Source organism: Psammomys obesus, unplaced genomic scaffold (assembly GCF_907164565.1).
Source record: "Psammomys obesus unplaced genomic scaffold, mPsaObe1.curated_primary_1811, whole genome shotgun sequence".
Classification (NCBI taxonomy): domain Eukaryota; kingdom Metazoa; phylum Chordata; class Mammalia; order Rodentia; family Muridae; genus Psammomys; species Psammomys obesus.
Window position 1 is genome coordinate 19,198,861 of NW_026596073.1, and position 22,466 is coordinate 19,221,326.

General features: G+C 36.1%; 1 pseudogene; it reads right to left on the reverse strand.

Moving 5' to 3' along the window:
• Window positions 1–10,661: 10,661 nt before the first annotated feature.
• LOC129690278 (40S ribosomal protein S12-like) lies at window positions 10,662–11,013 on the reverse strand (annotated as a pseudogene).
• Window positions 11,014–22,466: the final 11,453 nt, after the last annotated feature.

Consider the following 22,466-nt stretch of genomic DNA (forward strand, 5'->3'; position numbering starts at 1 on the left):
AGATTCAACAGAACACCAGCTGCAGCATCCCTTCCCCCTGGGCAGGCCTACTGTGCCTTCCACAGACCATCCCCCACAGCCTCTATCACCACCCTCAGGCAGACTCCCTTGCACAACTGCTGGGCATGCCTGCCAGAATACCAGATAAGCTGCCCATGGACCATCTTTACTCTCTGTTGCCCCAGACTAATTATCAGAGTTGTCCCTAGAGCTGCAACAAAACAATAGCTACAGTTTCACTTCCCCTGTGTCCATGACTACTGTGGATCCCACAGGACAACACCTCCTGACCTCCCCTCCCCAACTCCTCCCTGCACCCCTGCATCAAATACCAACAGGAACTCACCATGAGCACATCAACCCAGTAGGCTAGTAAAACAGGCAACACACAGTCAAGACACGATCCAAAATCTAGAGAGGAAATAGAAAACAAGGAACAGAACACCAACCCAAGAAAGACAATCTGGAAATCAGCACATACACATACGATCACCCCAAATCCAGATGCTTAGATGCCAGTGTAAGAACACAGTCAATAACAACCAAAGAAATATGTCTCCACTAGAGCACAGTTATCCTAGATCAGTAGACACTGACAATTCCAACACAGATTAAGCACAAGAGAGCAACCTTAAAGCTAACTAAACTATGAGCAAATTGATCCTTAAAGAAGAAGTAAGTAAGTTCCTTAAAGAAATCTAGGAAAACACAAACAAACAATCAGAGGAAATGAATGCTTTAAAGAAAACCAAGAAAAAGACAAACACTTGAGAAAATTAATAAAACTGTTCAAGATCTGAAAATTAAAAAGAATACACACAAACTGAGGGAATTCTGAAAATGAAAATTTTAGCAATTTGAACAAGAACTGCAGGAACTGCAAAGGCAAGAATCACCAGGCAGGTATGCTACAGACTGTACAAGTTTACAGGTGCTAACACAGACTGCCATCCTCGTCAAAAATTTCAGTCACAGCAAATGGAGAAGATAAAATAGTCCATAATGGTCCTAAACAATATTTACAGAATATTTCATCCAAACTCACACACACAAAAAAATACCTTCTTCTTGGCACCATATAGAACCTTTTAAAATTGACCAAATACTAGTCACAAAGCAAGTCTAAACATATGTAAAACAAACTGAAATGACCCCTGCAGCCTATCAGACTACCAAAGATTAAAGCTGGATTTCAACAACAGAAAACCTACAAACTCATGGAAACTGAACAACTCGGTACTGAATGAAACTGGGTCAAGACATACATAAGAAAGAAATTAATGGCTTTCTAGAATTCAATCAAAATGAATATACAGCATACTCAACCTATGGGACACAATGAGAGCAGTACGAAGAAGAAAGTTTATAGCACTAAGTACTTACATTAAATAAAGTGGACACATATCTTACTAGCAACTTAATACACACTTGAAAGTTCAAGAAGAACAACAACAACAACAAAAAAAAAAAAAACAACAACCACAAAAACAAGCATACATAAAGGGAGTATAGTGTTTCCCACTTCTTACATAAAATTCCATTCACTCTGCCCATCAGTTGGCCATCAGGCTCAGCATCTGCTTTGACACTCTGCACAGCAGAGGCTTTCAGAGGCCCTCTGTGGCAGGTTCCAAGGTTGTTTCCTGTTTTCTTCTGGCTTTCAGAGGCCCTCTGTAGCAGGTTCCGAGGTTGGTTCCTATTTTCTTTTTCTTCTGATGTCCATCCTCTTTGCCTTTCAGGATGGGGATTGAACATTTTAGTTAGGGTCCTCTCTTTTGCTTAGTTTGTTTAGATGTGCAGATTTTAGTGGGTCTATTCTATTTTGTATGTTTATATGAGTGAGTATATACCATGCGTGCCTTTTTGCTTCTGGGACAACTCACTCAGGATGATCCTTTCCAGGTCCCACCATTTACCTGCAAATTTCATGATTTCCTTATTGTTCATTGCTGAGTAATACTCCATTGTATAGATGTACCACAGTTTCTGCATCCATTCTTCAGTTGAGGGGCATCTGGGTTGTTTCCAGCTTCTGGCTATTAAAAATAAAGCTGATACAAACATGGTTGAGCAAATGTCCTTTTTGTGTACTTGAGCCTCTTTTGGGTATATGCCTAGGAGTGGTATGGCTGGATCTTGAGAAAGCACTATTCCTAGTTGTCTGAGAAAGCGCCAGATTGATTTCCAGAGTGGTTGTACAAGTTTACATTCCCACCAGCAGTGGAGAAGGGTTCCCCTTTCTCCACAACCTCTCCAGCATGTGTTGCCCCTTGAGTTTTTCATCTTGGCCATTCTGATGGGTGTAAGGTGAAATCTCAAGTGGGAAATAGTAAGAGCTGGAGGGGATGGGAACTCCACAAGCAGAGCAACAGAACAAGATAATTTGAACACAGGGAACTTCCCAGAGACTCATACTCCAACCAAGGACTATTCCTGGAGATAACCCAGAACCCCTGCACAGATGTAGCCCATGGCAGTTCAGTGTCCAAATGTGTTACATAGTAATGGAAAGAGGGACTGCCTCTGACATAATCTGATTGGCTTGCTCTTTGATCACCTCCCCCTGAGGGGGGAGCAGCCTTACCAGGCCACAGAAGAGGACAATGCAGCCACTTTTGATGAGAACTGATAGACTAAGATCAGAAAGGAGAGGAGAACCTCCCCTATCAGTGGACTTGGGGAGTGACATGCATGCAGAAAGGGGAGGGAAGGTGGGATCGGGAGGGGAGGAGAGAGGGACTTATGGGGGGATACAAAATGAATAAAGTGTAATTAATAAAAAAATAAATAAAAAGTTAATTAAAAAATAAAAAAAGGGAGTATAGTGAAAGGAATAATCAAACTCAGGGCTTAAATCAATAAAATAGAAACAAAAAGAACAATAAAAAGAATCAGTGGAACAAAGAGTTGATTCATTGAGAAAAATCAAAAGATATACAAACCCTTATCCAAACAAACTAAAATAGCGAAAGAATATCCAAATTAACAAACTCTGAAAGTAAAAAGGGGACATAACAACAGAAAACAAGGAAATCTGGAGAATAAGAAAGACATACTTTGACAACCAATGGTTCATCAAACTGGAAAATCTAAAAGAAATGGATAATTTTCTCAATAGGTACCACTTATCAAAGTTAAAATAAAGATCAGATAATTTAAATAGACCTATAACCCCTTTAAAAATAGAGACACCTCATTAAAATCTCCCAATAAAAAAGCTCAAGGCCAGATGGTTTTAGTGCAGAATTCTACTAAACTTTCAAAAAAGAGTTAATGCCAATACCTCTCAAATTATTCCATGATACAGAAGCAGAAGAAGCATTGCCCAATTCATTTTGTGAGGCTTAGTTATTTAAGATCCCAACTATATAAAGACTTGAAAAAGAAAAAAAAAACAGAATTACAGACTAATTTCCATTATGTACATAGATACAAAAATAATCAACAAAATACTTGCAACCCAAATCCAACACATCAAAAAGATCATCCACCATGAACAAGTAGGCTTCATTCCATAGATTCAGGGATGGTTCATTAAAAAATTCACAAAATATAATCCACCATACAAAGAAAAACCTGATCATCTCATTAGACTCCAAAAACTTTTGTGACAAAATTTTACATTTCCTTCATGACAAAAAGTCCTGGGAAGATTAGGGATAAAGGGGAAATACCTAAACAAAATAAAGGCAATTCTCAGCAAGCATACAGCCTATATCAAATTAAATGGAGAGGAACTCAGAGCAACTCCACTAAAATCAGATTGTCTGACCTTTCCAAATCTATTCAATATAGTACTTGAAGTTTTACCTAGAACAATAAGACAGCTGAAGGAGAATAAAATTAGAAAGGAAGAACTTAAAAAGTATTGATATTTGCAAAAGATATTATAGTATGCATAAGTGACCCCCCAAATTCTAGCAGGGAACTCGTACAGCTGACAAACACCTGCTGCTAAGTGGCTAGATACAAGCTTGACTCAGAACATGAAAAGCCCTCCTGTATACAAATGACAAATGGGATGAGAAAGAAATCGGGGAAAGAACATATTTCAAAATAGCCACAAATAATATAAAATACCTTGAGGATAACTCTAACCAAGCAAATGAAAGACTTTCATTATAAAAATGCCAAAACTTAGAAGAAAGGATCTGAAGAAGATACAAGAAAATGAAAAGATCTGCCATCTTTATCATTAGTAAGATTAACATAGTAAAAATGGCCATCTTACCAAACTATCTATAGATTGTTTGCAATCCTTAACAAAATTCCACCATAATCTTTATACACATATTGAAAAGACAATTATCAACTCCATAAAGAAATCAAAAAGCCCAAGACCAGTATGAACAATCCTGAAAAATAAAAGAATTGCAAGCGGTACCACCATCCCTGATTTCAAGGTGAACTACATATTTCCAGAAAAAAAAAAAACCCTCATGCTATTGGCATAGAGACAGACATATTAATCAGTAGAATTGAACTGAAGATGCAGACACAATTGCACACACCTATGAACCAATATCTTTGGAAAAAGAAGTCAGAAATACATACTGGAACAAAGAAAGCATCCTCAACAAATAGTGTTGTTCTAACTGGATGAATGAAAATAGACCCATATTTATCATGCTGCAAGTTCAAACAGATCAATGACCTCTACATAAAAACAGATATCCTGAATCTGACATAAGAGTTGAGAATAACTTTGAATTATGGGAGAGGATATGAATTTTTAAATAGAATGCTAGTAGTTCAGGCACTAAGTTCAACATTTAATAAATGAGACCATATGAAACTGAAAAGCTTCTGTAAGGCAAAGGACACTGTCAATTAGACAAAAAGGCAGGCGACAGAATGTGAAAGGATTTTTTTTTTACCAATTCCACAGCCTATAGATGTCTAATACCTAAATTATATAAAGAACTCAAGAAATAAATACTAAAAAACTATGAGATTTCACCTTACACCCATCAGAATGGCTAAGATAAAAAATTCAAGTGACAACACATGCTGGAGAAGATGTAGAGAAAGGGCAACCCTCCTCCACTGCTGGTGGGAATGTAAATTTGTACAACAGCTTTGGAAATCAATCTGGCACTTTCTCAGACAATTAGAAATAGTGTTTCCTCAAGATCCAGCTATACCACTCCTAGGCATATATTCAAAATATGCTCAAGTACACAACAAGGACATCTGCTCAACCATGTTACTAGCAGCTTTATTTGTAATAGTCAAAGCTGGAAAGAACACAGATGACCCTCAACAGAAGAATGGATACAGAAATTGTGGTACATTTATACAATGGAATACAACTCAGCAATTAAAAACATGGCAATCATGAAATTTGCAGGCAAATAGTGGGAAACTGGAGAAGATCATCTTGAGTGATCTTCTGTCCTCTCCAAGTCTTAGTATCCTCCCCTTCTTTCATAAGATTCCCTGCACTCTGCCCAAAGTTTGGCTATAAGTCTCAGCATCTGCTCTGATACCCTGCAGGATAGAGACTTTCAGAGGCCCTGTGTGGTAGGCTCCTGACCTGTTCTCTGTTTTCTCCCTCTTCTAATGTCCATCCTCTTTGCCTTTCTGAATGGGGAATGACCATCTTAGCCAGAGTCCTCCTTCTTGATTAGTTTCTTTAGGTGTACAGATTTTAGTATGTACAGATTTAGTATGTTAGTATCCTATATTATATATCTAATATCCATTTATGAGTGAGTATATACCCTGTGTGTCTTTCTGCTTCTAGTATACATCATTTAGGATGATCTTTTCCAGTTCCCACCACACTCAATTATTAAAGAATTCACCTAAAAATTATTTCTTGAGATTTTATTTACTTTTATTTTATGTGCATGGCTGTTTGTTTGCATATAAGTCTGTGTATTATTGCTTGTAGTACTCCTGAGCAAGGAGGCCAGAAGAGGGTGTTGAATTATTTGGAACTGTAGTTACAGATAGTTGTAAGCCACCATGTGGTTGCTGCACCCCACAAAGAGCAGCCACAAGGAGAGCAACAAAACTAAAATGTCTGGACACAGGGGTGTTTTCTGAGATTAATTCTCTAATCAAGGACCATTGATGGAGATAACCTAGAACCCCTGCACAGATATATCCTATGGCAGTACAGTGTCTAAGTGGGCTTCCTAGTAATGGGAACAGGGACTGTTCTGCCTTTACCCCTATGTTGCAGACTCTGCTGTGTGAAGGTAGGTACACTGTAGGCTATTGAAAGAGAGAATTGGACGCTAAGCCACACACAAAACCTTTGACCAACAATATGTTGTGCCTGTAAGATGTACCAGGGCACTGTTGGCTCAGAACTTGTGGGAGTTACCAAACAATGCCTTATTTAACTTGAGGCCCATGATCGACACTGCTTGGATGGCCAGTAAGAGGAGATTGGATAGCCCAGACCTAGAATACAACATAGAATCAAACACAACTGCTCTAAATCTAAGCCACCACACAAATAAAAGTATTCCTAATGATACTCGGCTATCATTAGACAGTCTTCCTCAGTATTTATAATATTGCAGGTTCAGATTCTCTCCTGGGAGGAGGGAGGGAAAGCCAATCACCAGCTACAGCCCCCTTTTTGGCCACTCTCTGTTCAGAATTATGAAGTTCAAAATCTTTGCTGCTTTTTTATCTCCCACTGCTCTGTATTCTTCACTGCACTATAAACCTGAATTTTCAGGAGAAACTTATTCATTAACATAGAATATAAGCAGCCATGTGCTATTTTCAGAAGGAAGTAATTTTATTAGAATAGTGTTAAATATAAAAATAATGTCACATTCCAAATGACTGTGAAAAAGGTGTATATTTATCATCTGCTAAACATCATTTAACACAACATTTCTCATAGCTGTTTCCTTATTAATGCTGAGAGTTATATTTTCTATAATTTGTGTCTAAAGTACAGCATGTTTCACTTAAATGTTACTGGATTTACAGTCATTAGTCTAACATGTTACTAAAAGGGACATAGATTTTTATTATTAAAAATAATACCAATAAGTTAAAAAAGTCTTACTTAAAATGATATATTCTTTGTCTAGTTAAATATTTAATAATCATTTAAATTCAACAACATTCTGCTTAAGTTGAAAATATTGAAATTAGTCATGTAAAAATCGTCTTAAAGTCAAGCACTGGAACACACATTCTATACACTTCATTTCATTTTATAGTCTCTAAGAATTATTATAATTTCTAATAAACTTGTATCTGGGATTTGAAGCCAAATACTTACACTCAAAAGGCAAGAATTTATTATCCAGAAGACACCCAAAGAGGCACTAAAATGTATTCCCCACTGATGAGTTTCAAATGAATTGTAAAAACTGTATTTTATTAATCTAGTCACAATTAAAGAACAACAGCTGCCCCATCTGTAGCACGAATGCTCGTTTTTGTAATGATTTTTTGGGCTCTGACCCAATAGTGCTAGTGCTTCCAAAGGCAAATGTTGTGTTTACAAGACAGAAGAGCCTATTTAAATTTAAATAACCAACAAAACAAAACGAAGATTCTTATAAGTATATCTTGACCTTTATCCTTACATCCTCCATCCTTATACATAAGTACATGCAGCATATCAACCTGCATGTGTATCTGCATATTACCAACATATATAAGGCATATAGGATTCATTTGTGTCTTCACTTTTTTAAAAGACAAATATATTGAACTCTACTTTTCATTAAAGATAATAAACCAATACATGCCTTCAGAGACTGACAATAAGTTATATTGCAAAGGTTACTTTAATAAAAGCATAAGAAATGGATTATCTGGAATCCTTTGTTTAAAATAAAATGAAAACTGCATTGTGTTTCATAAAGCAAATTACTTTTTGATATTTTTAATAAGATCACTGCCACATTCAGTCTGGTTCCCTGACAGCATGTATTAGCTCACCACTCAATTGTCTAACTGTAAAATTTCTTAAAATCTTCAAATTCAGGATTTTCTCGATGCTTTCCTAAGTATGTTGAGGACTAAATTAAAAAGAAAAATAAATGCCATAGCTTTCAGAAGCACCTTAAGCCCAGTCTTAGCCAATAAACTTACTAAATACAATTGCTCAGTCCTCATTAGTCCCTTAAACACCTTGGATGCTAATACATCAAAACAATAAACAGAACATCTCATGGTCAGTAGCACATGGTTAAAATTACAAACCTTGTTTGAAACTAAGAAAATTGGTTTTTAAAGCCTTAATAGTAATAACCTCATTTCTTGAAAACAACTGTATAAGGTCACTTAGAAACAAAGTGTAGGCAACATGAAAGTGTAAAGAGATAGAAGATGTTTCAAGAGAAAGATGTCTCATGCCATGACTTGTTAGTGTCAATTGGAATCAACAGCGTTAGACATGGTAGAAATGTTAACACTTAAAATATGTGAATATTTTAAAATATATTTCAACATTTTAATAGAATTACTTTTAATAAATGGCATTATGTTATACAAAATGCTGTAGTCAGAGCATAAATTAGCTTTCTGAATGACTCAAGTAAACATGTGTGGCCATACCTTATACATGACACCAGAAGAGCTCAGGCACACATGATTGTTTTTATCTAGCTCAAAGAACAACCAGAACCACGAAGGAAACATTGCCATGCTATGTACACAGACAGAAGAGCTACTTAGGGCATTCTTCCAGACTGAAAACATAGTTCCTTAGGTGGGACACTATGGAGAATGTGTTTTAGAATTGTGGGGAAAATGCATCCTAGACACCCTATCCATGGTTTTCTGAAAGCACATATTTTGCCAACTAAACTGAAAGATTGAACAGTTAATCTTCTCCCAGTCTTCTAATTAAGACACTTTTCTTACAAATAGAAGGTCCTTAAGAAATAATATATTGTTAGGTGCCTACCAAAGCCTACTTTGGTATTCCTCTCTCCCATCTTGCAGACTGCAGCACTATTTTCACACTTCCGCAGATGAATGAAAAGTTTTTGGTGTTTCAAACCAATATGAACCATCCAAAATTAAATACTTCTTTCAATATCAGTTCATTAAAAAGTCTCTCTGGGCACTTGCAAGATAAGAAAAATAAATAAATCAAAGAGTTACCAGCAAGGCAGAAGGCAGCTATTAGGTATCTTTCCTTTCTTCATCTTTATGCCTTTAAATACTTCAGATTAGTTAGTATTCAGGAAGCAAGGGCTCACTTGTAAGGATGATCTTTTTTTTTTTTTTTAACAGTTCAACTTTTCAGATCATGGAGGGAGAAAAGTCATTCTCAGCTCTCATATTACAGAAACGAATGCACGACAGTGCTATTTTCAATGAAAACAAATTCTGAATTCTCTGCCTCAAATTTATGTTGAGAATATTAAAACATGCCAAATATTTATGGAGATCCCAACACGTATCCTGCAACCATTCCATTATGGATCTGTCTTCTGTAGCAGGTGTGCAGGTTTAACACAATTGTTAATCAATCTTTCCAGAGAAATGTGTTGCAAAAATGGGTGCTGGTGTATTTAAGAGAATTAGGTACTTGTAAATGCATGACTGCCCAACCTCAGGGAAAGCTTTGAGGAACACTCACAGAACTGTTGTCCATTTGGGATTGGTCTATTTTAATATTTGTTATTTTTTTATTTTTATATTAATTGCAGTTTATTTACTTTGTATCCCAGATGTAGCCCACTCTCTCATTCCCTCCTAATCCCACCCTCCCTCTTCATATCCTTCCTGCCCCTCTCTAAGTCCACTGATAGGGGAGATCTTCTTTTCCTTCCATCTGACCCTAGTTTATCAGGTCTCATCAGGACTGACTGCAATGTCCTCCACTGTGGCCTAGCAAGGCTGCTCCTGACTCGGGGGCAGGGGTGGTGGTGGATGTCAAATAGCCAGCCACTGAGTTCATGTCAAAGACAGTCCTGCCATGGGCTACGTCTGAGCAGGGGTTCTATCTAGGTTATCTCCATGAATGGTCCTTGGTTGGAGAATCAGTCTCAGAAAGGAACCCTGTGCTCAGATATATTTGGCCCTTGTGGAGTTCCTGTCCTCTCCAGGTCTTACTAACTCCCCCTTTTTCATATGATTCCCTGCACTCTGCTCAAGGTTTGGTTATGAGTCTCAGCATCTGCTTTGATACACTGCTAGGCAGAGTCTTTCAGAGGCCCTCAGCAGTAGGCTCCTGTTCTGTTCTTTCTTGTTTTCTCCTACTTCCATTGTCCATCTCATTTGTCATTCTAAGTGAGGGTTGATCATCTTACCCTGGGACCTCTGTCTTGTTTACTTTCTTCAGGTGTACAGACTTTAGTATGTTTATCCTATCTTATAGGTCTATTACCCACTTATAAGTGAGTATATACTGTGTATGTCTTTCCGCTCCTGGGGTACCTCACTAAGGATGATCTTTTCTAGATCCCACCATTTGCCTGCAAGTTTCATGATTTCCTTGTTTTTAATTGCTGAGTAGTATTCCATTGTGTAAATGTACCACAATTTGTGTATCTATTCCTCCATTGAGGGACATCTGGGTTGTTTCCAGGTTCTGGCTGTTATGAATAGATATAGCTATACCACTCCTAGGCATATATCAAAAAGATGTTCATGTACACAACAAGGACATTTGTTGTTATTTTGGGTTTTTTTTTTTTTCTTTTTAGTCAAAATATTTTATTTATTCATTTCTTGCATTGTAAGTACTCCTCGATGACATCTTTGGTCTGAGATTCTTTGCCATAGTCCTTATCCACTATAATATTGCAACTAACTACTCTCCGTGGCTTCCCCTCCCAATCAATTTTACAGAGACCTACCCATCCTCCTGGTTTCTTGCTGTCATCAGCCTTAGTCAGCTTGATCTGGTGCTCAGCACAGAGCGCCTCCACCAGCTTGATGTATGTGGGTTAGATTACAGTTGGACACAAGCATGCAAAGATGGGCTTGGTGCTTCTCTAGGCCATCCTGGATGAGGGCAGTTTTCAGCACCTCTTATAGAGCAGTAATGACATCCATTACACCTCCAGCAGCAATGCCATCCTATTCATGACAGTGGATTACGGGTGAGGCCAAATCTTGAAGCTACCCAAGCTTCTACCTCTGCATAATTTAGTGGTGGTAGAGGAAAAGTGTAAATATTTGCTCAATGGAATACTACTCAGCTATTAAAAACAAGGAAATCATGAAATTTTCAGGCAAATGGTGGGAATTAGAAAGATCATTCTGCGTGAGGTAACCCAGAAGCAGAAAGACACACATGGTATATACTCACTTACAAGTGGATATTAGCCATATAATATAGGATAAACAAACTAAAATCTACAGACCTAAAGAAGATAAACAATAAGGAGGACCCTAGGGAAGATGCTTAATTCTCATTAAGTAGGACAAACAGGCTAGACACTGGAAGTGGTAAAAGAGAGGTTGGGAGCCTACCACAGATGTCCTCAAAAAGACTCCAACCAGCAGGGTATCTAAACAGATGCAGAGAATCACAGCCAAACTTGGACAGAGCCCAGGGAGTTTTATGGAAGATAGATGGATACAGAAGAACCCAGAGGCCCATTCGTAGCATTTCACTTACAAAGATCTCCCTCTCTCTTTCCTTCCCTCTCTTGCTCTCTCCCCCTCCCTTTCTCTCCTTCCTCCCTCCCCTTCTTCCAGATTCTTCTTCTCTTCACCTATCTAACTATCCTCCCACTTTTCCTCCCACTGTTATTTCTTTCTCTCTCCTTGGTCTCTGATGGTTTAAAAACAGGTATGAATCTATTTATTAATAAGGTGCATTGTTGGTGGACCTAACTTGAAAATACAATTGAATCTCAATTGAAGTTGAATTTGGTGCAAGAGGCCCATCCATATTAATATTAAATTCCACAGATTTGTATCTCTCATTTAAAGTGGCTTGTTATCGACTCACTACAAATATATACCTTCCTATATTTTAAATTAACTGTAGATTTCTTATCATATATAATATGTGGTAAAACTTTTCAAATCATTGCTGTTCTGTGTTGAGCATAGAATAATGGCAAATATATATGTGTGTATATCTGTATCCAGGGACACTATATTTTCTGAATACTTTTATTCCACAGATATAGAACTCACAGATATGCAGGCCAGTTGTATTCTCCTAATATGATGAATTCAGAAAAGGCTCAAGTTAAACCTTTGGTTATTGTATTTGGAATTATTATTATTATTTTACTATTAGTTACAGTTTATTAACTTTGTATCCCACCTGTATCCCCCTTTCTCATTCCCTCCCAATCCACCTTCCCTCCCTCATCTCCTCTTTGCTCCTTTCCAAGTCCACTGATAGGGGAGGACCTCCTCCCTTTTCATCTGACCCTAGTTTATTAGGTATCTTCAGGACTGGCTGCAAAGTCCTCCTCTGTGGCCTAAAGAAACCATAATGTTTAATTCACATTCTCAAAGTAATTTTAAGGTCACACTTGAAATCAATAACTCATATACACTGGTTAACTATGAATATACATCTAATGGTAAGACTAGGAGATTTTTAAGAAGTGTTGTTTATCCTGAAACATTCCATGCATACCATTGAAGAGAATGATAAAGCACCCTCATGGAGAATGTAGAATATTGGTCCTAGATTTGTGAGTTGCAAGTAAAGAAGTAAATATATAAACGCAAAGGATACCTAGTAGAGTACATTGTTTTCAATTTGGGGAGGAAAAAATGTTGCCACTGCGGAAGGCAATTCACTAAATCATGATTGTAATCTAAAAAGTAGTACACTTTGGATGCTTACAATTACTAGACATAATAAAAATAAAATAAAAAAACCCAACTTGACAGGGAATTGCCAGATTTAGATATGTCCTTGCTGTTTCTTAAAATTAGACAACCGAGCATTTTCATTACTGACAATTCTATATTTAGAGATGTAAAGTGGAATTTGATTTGAAATGAGAAACCCAGGTTCTATCACAAGATCTGCTATTATCCAAAAGAACAGGGAAGGGCCAGAATTTTTATTTAAAATTTGTTAAAATTTTACTCCAATGGCCCCTTCAAAATTTAGCTTTTAAAGGTGAATTGCTAATCTGTTGTCAGGTATTTCATTGACTGTATCAGTCTGAATCATTAGGGTGGAAGGAAGTACAAAGGAATTTGTTGAACATGTGATGGGATTATGAGGTTACTTCTAAAAGCAGATGCAGCCAGGATCCTACAAGGAGAAAATCCTGGAGACAGAGCCCCAAAAAATACATCTCAGGGAATTTTGAGGTCATTCTATGCTGGCTTAGATTTCTACCATTGCATAGCAACCTGCCACAAATATGCACTGTAATGTCACATGTTCATTATCTCAGTACTGTGCTTCCAAAGTTCAATAAAGACTTCAGATGTGGCTATAATGAGGTTGAAATTAAAGAAGGCTGAGTTATTTCTTAGTAGCAAAGGAACTACGGTCAAATATTTCTTTCATGAGATGCTGACACTTACTGAACTTCTTTGTGCCTCAAAGATTTGAACTCCTCATCCACAAACAGCCAAGGGAATTTCTCAACTGTTACTCTTCATTATGTCCAGGCTACCACCTAGCAGATAATCTCCCAACCTTAAGGTCAACTGACTTGTGACCTCAGTTAAGTCTACAAAATCCCTTTCCAACAGTTCTGGGATGTTTTTGATCAGTTAACTGAGAGAAGGTATGTGACAGGGACTCCAAATTATAAACGGGTTACTGTAGAATTTTGCCTACTAGCTAAGTCAGTAATTTTACATTAAAATTTAGACTGGTTATTTATAAGTAAATATTTTATTAATGGTATGCACCCTGAATGAAAGGGATGCTTTTTAAAGAGGAAATATATCAGTTTGTGAGACTACCAATGCAGTATATTATGGAAGAAATCTAAAGTTAGAGTCTTTATCCTAACAACTCTCATTTTTCATGTCCCTTTGCAGCTGGCTATAGAAAATTTCCAAGAGATAAATACTTTGTCAATACCTAAAACTCTTATCTAAAATATAACACTAAATTTTTTCACAATGACCACACATCAAGGCATTGAAAGCTTACATGGTGCTAATGGATAAACCAGTATTATGAACAATGACTTATAAGCTAAACTCTATCCACATTGGTTTATATTTTATCTCCTTACTTTGTACCAAGCCAAAGTACCACAAAATTAAATGTAGTTATATTGCCTTTAGAGAGCTCTGGTGATTTTTTTCGAGGCTGTGTTACAGTGTTAATCCTTTTTAAATAAAAGAAACATATTATTGCAAAAATTCCCTTCATAACCTTTACCAGTCTCTCTATAATATTCCTTATATAAAATATCCTTAAAAGATTAATATCCAGAATGTTTATAAATTCAAACAATGAAATTAAGGAAGTAAGAAGATACCCATTATGCTTTGACTGCAATAAAATTTAAAGTCAACTTGGCATGAACTATGTGAGAAGAGTAAATTTGTATTTTTATTTTAATCAATGCATCATTTTATTTTTGCACTTCATTTTTCCTAATACAATGAGCAAAGTGCTTCAAATATTGTGGCATATTAGGTTATATGTAAATAATGAAGAAGTAGATTTTGTATTTTGTAGGTTTTGTACAAGCATGATCTTGTAGTGTGAAATACTGTTGTTTAGAAAATACAATTAATTAAATTATAATGGGAAGTCAGTATGAAAATTGTTCTTCCCATCTATGCCAATATCCTATTAAACGAATGTGCTTCATTAAAAACATGAAATCATTCTTATGTGAAAAAACATAATATTATTGAGAATTCAAACTCAAAAATTAGTTTTCCACTTGAGTTATTCCTTATTTTTTAAAATTCATTTTATTATTATTCTTTTCCATGCATATGCTTCTGCTTGTTAATGCAAGTATGCCGTGGTGCATGTGTGACATCGGAATTGGATTCAGGGGTCATCAGCGTGTGCCTAAGCTCCCTAAGCCACCTTGTTGGCCCTGCACATGAGCATTCTGTCATGTCTTTCCTCAAATTATAATTACCAATCCTTTATATATATTAGTAAAAAACATATAAAATGATATAAACTTCTGTTCATTTGAACAAATTTAAGAAATCCATTCAAGAAAAGTATTCCTATATAAGGTAAGATGAACTATTTCATTGCACAAAGCAGAGATTTGGAGAGCAAACTGCAAACAAAGCGTTCTCTGCGTATGACCCACAATGCTGAGAGACTTGAGTTACAGGGTAACATTCACTTACAGTTGATGCTAAACTCTAAGGGAACGTGGCCTACAACAGAAAACAAGGTGCTGAGGAGGATAGAATTTCTCAGAGTACATCTACCAATTGAACTTTCACTTATCTGAAAATGATCTGGATTTTAAACATGGAAGATATGTGTGATGTGTTATCCATTATCTAACTCTCAAATTTAATGAAAGCAGGAGAAGATAGTAAACTGTAGTACTATAATGCTGTAATTATATTCTGCTTGGATTGTGGAGAGTTTCCTGGGGGAAGTGAATTCATTTAGTTAAAATGAGCCATCTTTTCATTATATTTATTGTATCTATAGCTTTCCATAGTCAGACAGAAGAAGGTGGAGAAGTTGGAGAAAAAGGGATAAAAGACCATATCAAGTTTTGAAAACCTCTGCCTTATTGGTAATTTTCCAAAAGGCATCTGGAATTAAAATATCTATAGTTGGTTACACTATGGAAAAATTTAAAAAAGATATTGGAAGGTTAAACTAGAGAAGTTTTGTAATAAAAGAAAAACTAATGGAATGTAATACAGGTAATGCTCCATACTGAGTATGAACTGTACAAATTTATTTATAAACACTTTGCAATCTCTTCTCAAACACATGATCCATAAATATTTTCTCCTGTTAAGTGGGTTGGCTATATTTTCACATTCATGGCTGTGTCCTGGGCAGAACTTTTAAATTCTAATGCACTGTACTTTATCTCTTCCTTATATCATGATTTGTCATTTTTATGATACATCTAAGACCACTGAAGTCAAGATCTCACTTGTTTTCTTCTCTAGTTTCATACCTTACTTAAACTTTTACTCCAGTTGAGTTCATATTCATACATGGTATTTCATTACTTAGATAATTAATAAAAAGCAAATGAATATAAATTTGAGATCTCTTCAATATTTTATAGCTTTTTACATTTGTTTACATTAAATGGCTTTGTATTAGTATCAATTATGCTGACAAAAAAGGATCTTTCTTTTGCTAAATTATTCAAATATATTATAGGCTATATTTGCTGATCAAACAGAAGTTAGAAAAATATGAGACTGTGTAAGAGTCTGTACAATAAGTATTGCTAAGTGAAGAACATCAAATCATGAGTGATCTGCAAACGATCGCCTACCACACACACATACACATCAATTAACTGATTTTCCTATCTACCATACAGGAAGAATGGCCTCTGCAGCTGTTTCACAGTTATGGGGGGAATAAAATAAATACAAAAGCAGACTTTTAAAGAAATCCTTATTTCAAAGTACAGAGGTCCTGAAATGCAGCAGAATGTTGTATCAATCAGTTATATGGAAAGACATGGTATGTTCCAAAAGACAGTATGCTCTTATGAAATGAAGTAATGTGGTATTCAGTCAGTCTGCAATCATGAATTGAAAGTCTGCCCTTGTAGTCTAGTGTTCATCTATTTTCTTTCATAGTCTCTCTCTCTATATCTATATCTATATCTATCTATCTATCTATCTATCTATCTATCTATCTATCTATCTCTATATCTATCTATATCTATATCTATCTATATCTATCTATCTATCTATCTATCTATTTCCTTTAATTGATTTTTCTTATTTCCTTTAATTGATGTTCCTTATTTTGGTTTATAAATATAGCAAATTTTAATTCCCCATTAAAAATTCAAATGTATAAGTATTAATTTAAATAACTAAACATTTAACAAACATATCATACCTGATAAATATCCTTCCATTATTCTCATGACTATTCTTTATTCAATTATAACAAAATACCCTACTGTGAATATGCACTAGTAGAATATTGTTTGATTATAATCTTTTTTAATTCAATATTTGAAACCACAAAAACTGAATGCTGTAAGCAATTATTTCCATCAATAGCTTGTTCTTCCAAGGTTCTATTTTTATAGTGAGATCTTAATGCTGAAACATTTTTTCATTACACTTGAAGAAAAAGTTGGAAAGTTAAAAAATAACTCTATTTATTAGTGACAAAATAACCTTGAGCCTGAAGCCTCTCTGACTCACAGTCCTTTCCATTAGAGTAAGTATTTCCAGCTCCTCGAACCTCATGTCTTTTCTTTTTCTGAATAGCTAAGTAAACAATCTCATTTTCAGTGAGCTTCTGATTCAAAGTCCATGACGTTCACTTCAGAAGAGTGAACCTCAGACAAGAAGAGTCCTTGTTGGAAGAGGCCAAAGGTCACACTTCCCAGCTTTAGCATGTTGTCTTATCTGCTTCAGGATGAAGCAGATGTGACAGGAAGACTACAGCAGAGCAGAGTGTGGGTTAAAAATAACTAAAGTCTCCAGAAGGGTGCTCAGCCCTTTTCTTCCCTTTCTGAGTGCAGGGCCTGAGGTGAAGTATAAATCTACTGGGTAATTTTATGTAACTAGAAAACTCATTGAACTACTAAAAAACAGTCAAACTATGCATGGTGATGGTTTTTAAATCTACAAGTTCTAAATTCTAACTTCTATTATTTCAAAATGATGATTTATAAGGACAGTAAGATTTTTTTTCAATAATATGATTCACCAATATGTTCATTCACAGGCATCTAAAAACTGAAGTGACAAAAAGATTCCCTGTGACATTTGTGAGGAATGTTCACAGTTTCACAAATCTATTCAATCCTTTGTCATGGTTACTCTCAATTAGGAACTCAGTGGGATTTACAGTTACCTAGGAGACAAATCCTTGGATAAATCAATGTACCTATGAAGGCATTTCCAGATATTAACTACTTGGCCCTTGCTCAGCAGAACTTTGCCCTCTGAGGCCCAGATCAAAGAAGTCGGAGGGAAACATAGTCTTTCTGAGTGAGCCTGCCTATTGGATCTGATATCAGACTCCAGCTGCTTGGAACGCTAACATGGACTCAATACTAGATACTCTTATGGGAACCTAGACCAGACTCAGATTTCTACATCATCCAGGTTTTCAGATTAAAGATTAACTAGGTTTTTCAGCCTCTCCTGTGTATAGACAACCACTGTAAATTACATAAAGGATACATATCCTAATATTTCTCTTCTGCCAGAGAACTTGCTTCTTTTCAATATTAGAAAGGTGTCTATTGTACCCTATTTACGAGACCCCAAAAGACTACCAGGAGTTAAGTTCAAAATCACATGAGGATCTTTTTAATACAAGCTACAGCTTGGGCTCACACACCCTCACCACTGTAGCAGTGAGAGTAGAGAGCCCCAAGCTCAGGTTAGGTGGTCAGTTTAAAGATTCTGGTCCCTTCCTAGCTTGCCTAAAGTAGGGGAATTCCTGCCTGGCAAGCGTCTATTGGTTGAAACTCAAAAGAGGTTGTTGCATTTTCAATTGATCAGCTATAGGGAGGTCTCCAACCATTAATGATCTGGCTTCCCTTGTTTGGTAGTCCTAGTGGAGGTGCAATCTGGGCTGGTTTCCTAGCAACCAGGCAGAAAAAAAATGCAGTAAGTCTTATTCCTCCCCACATGTGGCTGGACATGTCTCCATCTCTCTGGCATTTGTTCAGGCTTGTGCTTTAAACTTTAATTCAATAACCTGCCCCCCCCCCAAAAAAAAAAAAAAACAATTTTTAATTCTTTGGGCTCTAAGTGTCCATCACCTCCTAAACACCATCTCCTCTTAGTATATGTTTGCTGAAACCTTATTAGTTGATTTTGGTTTGTTGAGAGGCTTCCCTTTTCTGACACAGGTTGGACTTAACTTCACTTTGTAGCCAGGGCTGGGCCAGTCCTCACACTCCTTCTGCCTCAGCTGCCTAGAATCTAGATACTAAGAGTGTATCTCCATGGAAACTAATTTCTTGAATCTGAAGTTCACATTCCCTCCAGTTAAACCTGACTATTGACATGGACATAAGTGCCCCATGCTTTTAATTAGGAATTTATTCAAGCTGTCTGCTATGCCAGGAGTAATATAAGCAATCTCAAAACTAAGAGAGAGCTTAATGTCATAATATCGCATAATCATTTGGAAAAAAATATATAATGCAAAATAAACAAACAGGAGAATATATTATACTTAAGTTGGATTTCAGTTGACAGTTGTTGTATATGTTTATTGAAATTAGTAATAGAATCTCACTCTTCACTGAACATCCCCGACTGCATTATGGAATTTAGTAGATCCTCATTCAACTCTAGTAGAAGAAACTGAATAAGAACAATAGGATGAAAAATGCAAATGAATTTAAATGAATGCAATGAACAGGAACAAATGAATCCAGCACAACATATAAACAATAATGAAAATAATATGAGGAAATATTAAATTAGAGAAAATGCTGGCAGCAAGACTAGCAGTCAATGGACTAAAGGAGACACAAGACAAGACACAGAGACATAGCTTTAAACTGATCCCCCATGCCCCAGACTGACCAGGACTAAAGTATGCCAATGTAGTGAGTACAAAATAATTAGAATACCATATATTGCTGATGGGAAGGAAAATTATCTGCCTACCATGAAAAATAGTCAGAGAGCTTCTTAAAATATGACCTAATCCTTTACTCCCAAGAATTCACCTAACGTAAGTACAGTCACAAAGTCACCCATAAAATGGAAGATGTGGGTTACATAGTAATGGGAAGAGGGACTGCCTCTGACATAATCTGATTGGCCTGCTCTTTGATCACCTCCCCCTGAGGGGGGAACAGCCTTACCAGGCCACAGAAGATGACAATGCAGCCACTCCTGATGTGATCTGATAGACTAAGATCAGAAGGAAGGAAAAGAGGACCTCCCCTATCAGTGGACTTGGGGAGAGGCATGTGTGAAGAAAGGGAAGGGAGGGAGAGACTGGGAGAGGAGAAGGGAGGGGCTTATGGGGGGATACAAAGTGAATAAAGTGTAATTAATAAAATAAAATAAAATAAATGGAAGATGTGTATATTGAAAGTATGTTTATTTATAGCAACAAAAATCTGAATGGCATCCAAACATATATCAAACGAATGTAGAAAGATATTCACAATCGTACAGTGAGGTACTATTTCATAACAAAAAGTCATGGCATAGTGATATATTTTGCTGCATAGATGAATCGGAACTGTGATTATGTTTATGTGAGATTCTATTCCTGAATGGCAGAATAAATAAATACTGACAGTAAGTGCATGATCACTTGTCTAGGGTTGGAAAGGACATAAGAAACTGGGATTAATAGACTCTCAGGGAAATTCTCTTCAGCAATGCATGTCTTAATATTTTGACTATAAAAACAGATTCACAGGTGTGGACCTTATGCCAAAAGTTCTCAACCTACATACTGCAAATATGTCATCCATGGTATATCATGTTTTCCTCAAGGAAGATATTTGAAGAGAAAGGTTTATAGATTTTTGCAAATGATATATGTGTATATTATGTCCAAAAGATGATCACAGTGAGATCCAGTTTTGGGTTTCTAAACAGCTGACGACCTCTGTGCTTTTTCTAATGTCTGCTTAGCCATTTGCATTAGTAGTTATATGCACCTGTGAAGTACTTCATTACAACATTCATAATAAATTTACATATTACGCTTATTTTACACAATTTTAAAAATTCCAAAATAACAATGTATTAAATTTTACTAAAACGTAATTATCAATCTAAAGTAAAAATACTAATACAAATAAAAAATCAATGATATTGTATTTTCTCTGCACATACAATACAAAGTTTAGAATTCACTTTTTCTGTGTTCTGATGTTATAAACTTTATTAGCAAATCACTCTACCTTAGTTACTCTGACATTCTCTTTCTTCTTGCAAATCGAAACAAAAACAAAAGCAGGTTTTTGCTAGTATTGCTTGAAATGAAATAAGGAAACTGACTCAAGACTATACTTTTCTAATTAAGTTTGATATTAACAATCCATTTTCAGGAATATAACATTATACTGTATATAATTAACTTTAATTTTATTGATTTTGTGTGCTTATTAGCATTTTTATTTGTTCTATGGGTACAAAAAATAAAATAAGGAAATATATCTTTAGTTTTAATTTTAAAAACATGACAGTGATTTTTAATCAAACATTGAAAATAAAATCTAGGGATATATTATTTGCATTTAAATGAACCATTTAAAAAACTTTGTTGGCATGTATGAACCACCATGGGAGGCATAATTCCCAATGTCTCCTTTAGCTTTAAGATGGCCTAATCACCTCGATTAGCAATATTGCATATCAGTGCCTATTCAACTTCAATTTTTTTTTTTTACCTGTTTTTCATGAAGTCTATTCAGCAGATTTTGGAGTAAAACAAGCCTCACTCAGATGACAAGAACCTAAGGTAACATCACCTACAGAAACTTTCAAATTCAGGTATGAAAGTTTCTGATAGATTTTATAGTTACATGAAAATAAATTTAATTTTTGGCCAATTCTATACACAGGAAATATGTAAAGAGATAAGAAAACCAGCTTAATTTAACTGCTTAAATTAAGAAACCAGTCAATTATAATTAGAATTTCTTCAAGTAAATTAGGATTTTTGTCTTTTATTCATCTATTATTACTATTATTATTACTACTACTATTACCATTTATTCACTTTATATCCCAGTTATAGCCTCCTCCCTCACCTACTCCCAGTCCCATCCTCCTTCACTCTTCTTCCCTATCACTCTCCCCTAGCCCACTGATAACTTCTCCCCTACTGTCTGACCCTAGCTTATCAGGTCCCATCAGGACTGCCCTGATCCTCTTTCTTTGTGAACTGGCTAGGTCTCCCCACCAGGGAGAGGTGATCAAGGAACAGACAACTGAGTTCATGTCAGAGACTGTCTCTTCTCATCTTACTAGGGGAGCCACATGGAGAATAAGCTGTCTATGGGCTACATCTGAGCAGGGATCTAGGTTCTCTCTATGCATGGTTTTTGGTTGAATCATCATTCTCTGCAGTGGTCTCAGCTTTTTTTTTTTTTCTTTTTCTTTTCTTTCTTTTTTTTTTCTCTCTGTGATTTATTCAAATTTTGGTTGTGAGTCTCTTCAGCTGCTTTGATCCCATTCTGGGTGGAGTTTTTAGAGGACATCTGTGGTAGGTTCCCATCTTGTTCCCGCTCTCTTTTTTTAATTAAATTTTTATTTTTTATATTAATTACAGTTTATTAACTTTGTATCCCAGCTACAGCCCCCTCGCTCATTCCCTCCCAATCCTACCCTCCCTCCCTCATCTCTTCCCTGCCCCTCTCTAAATCCACTGATAGGGGAGATCCTCCTCCCCTTCCATCTGATCCTAGCTTATCTGGTTTCTTCAGGACTGG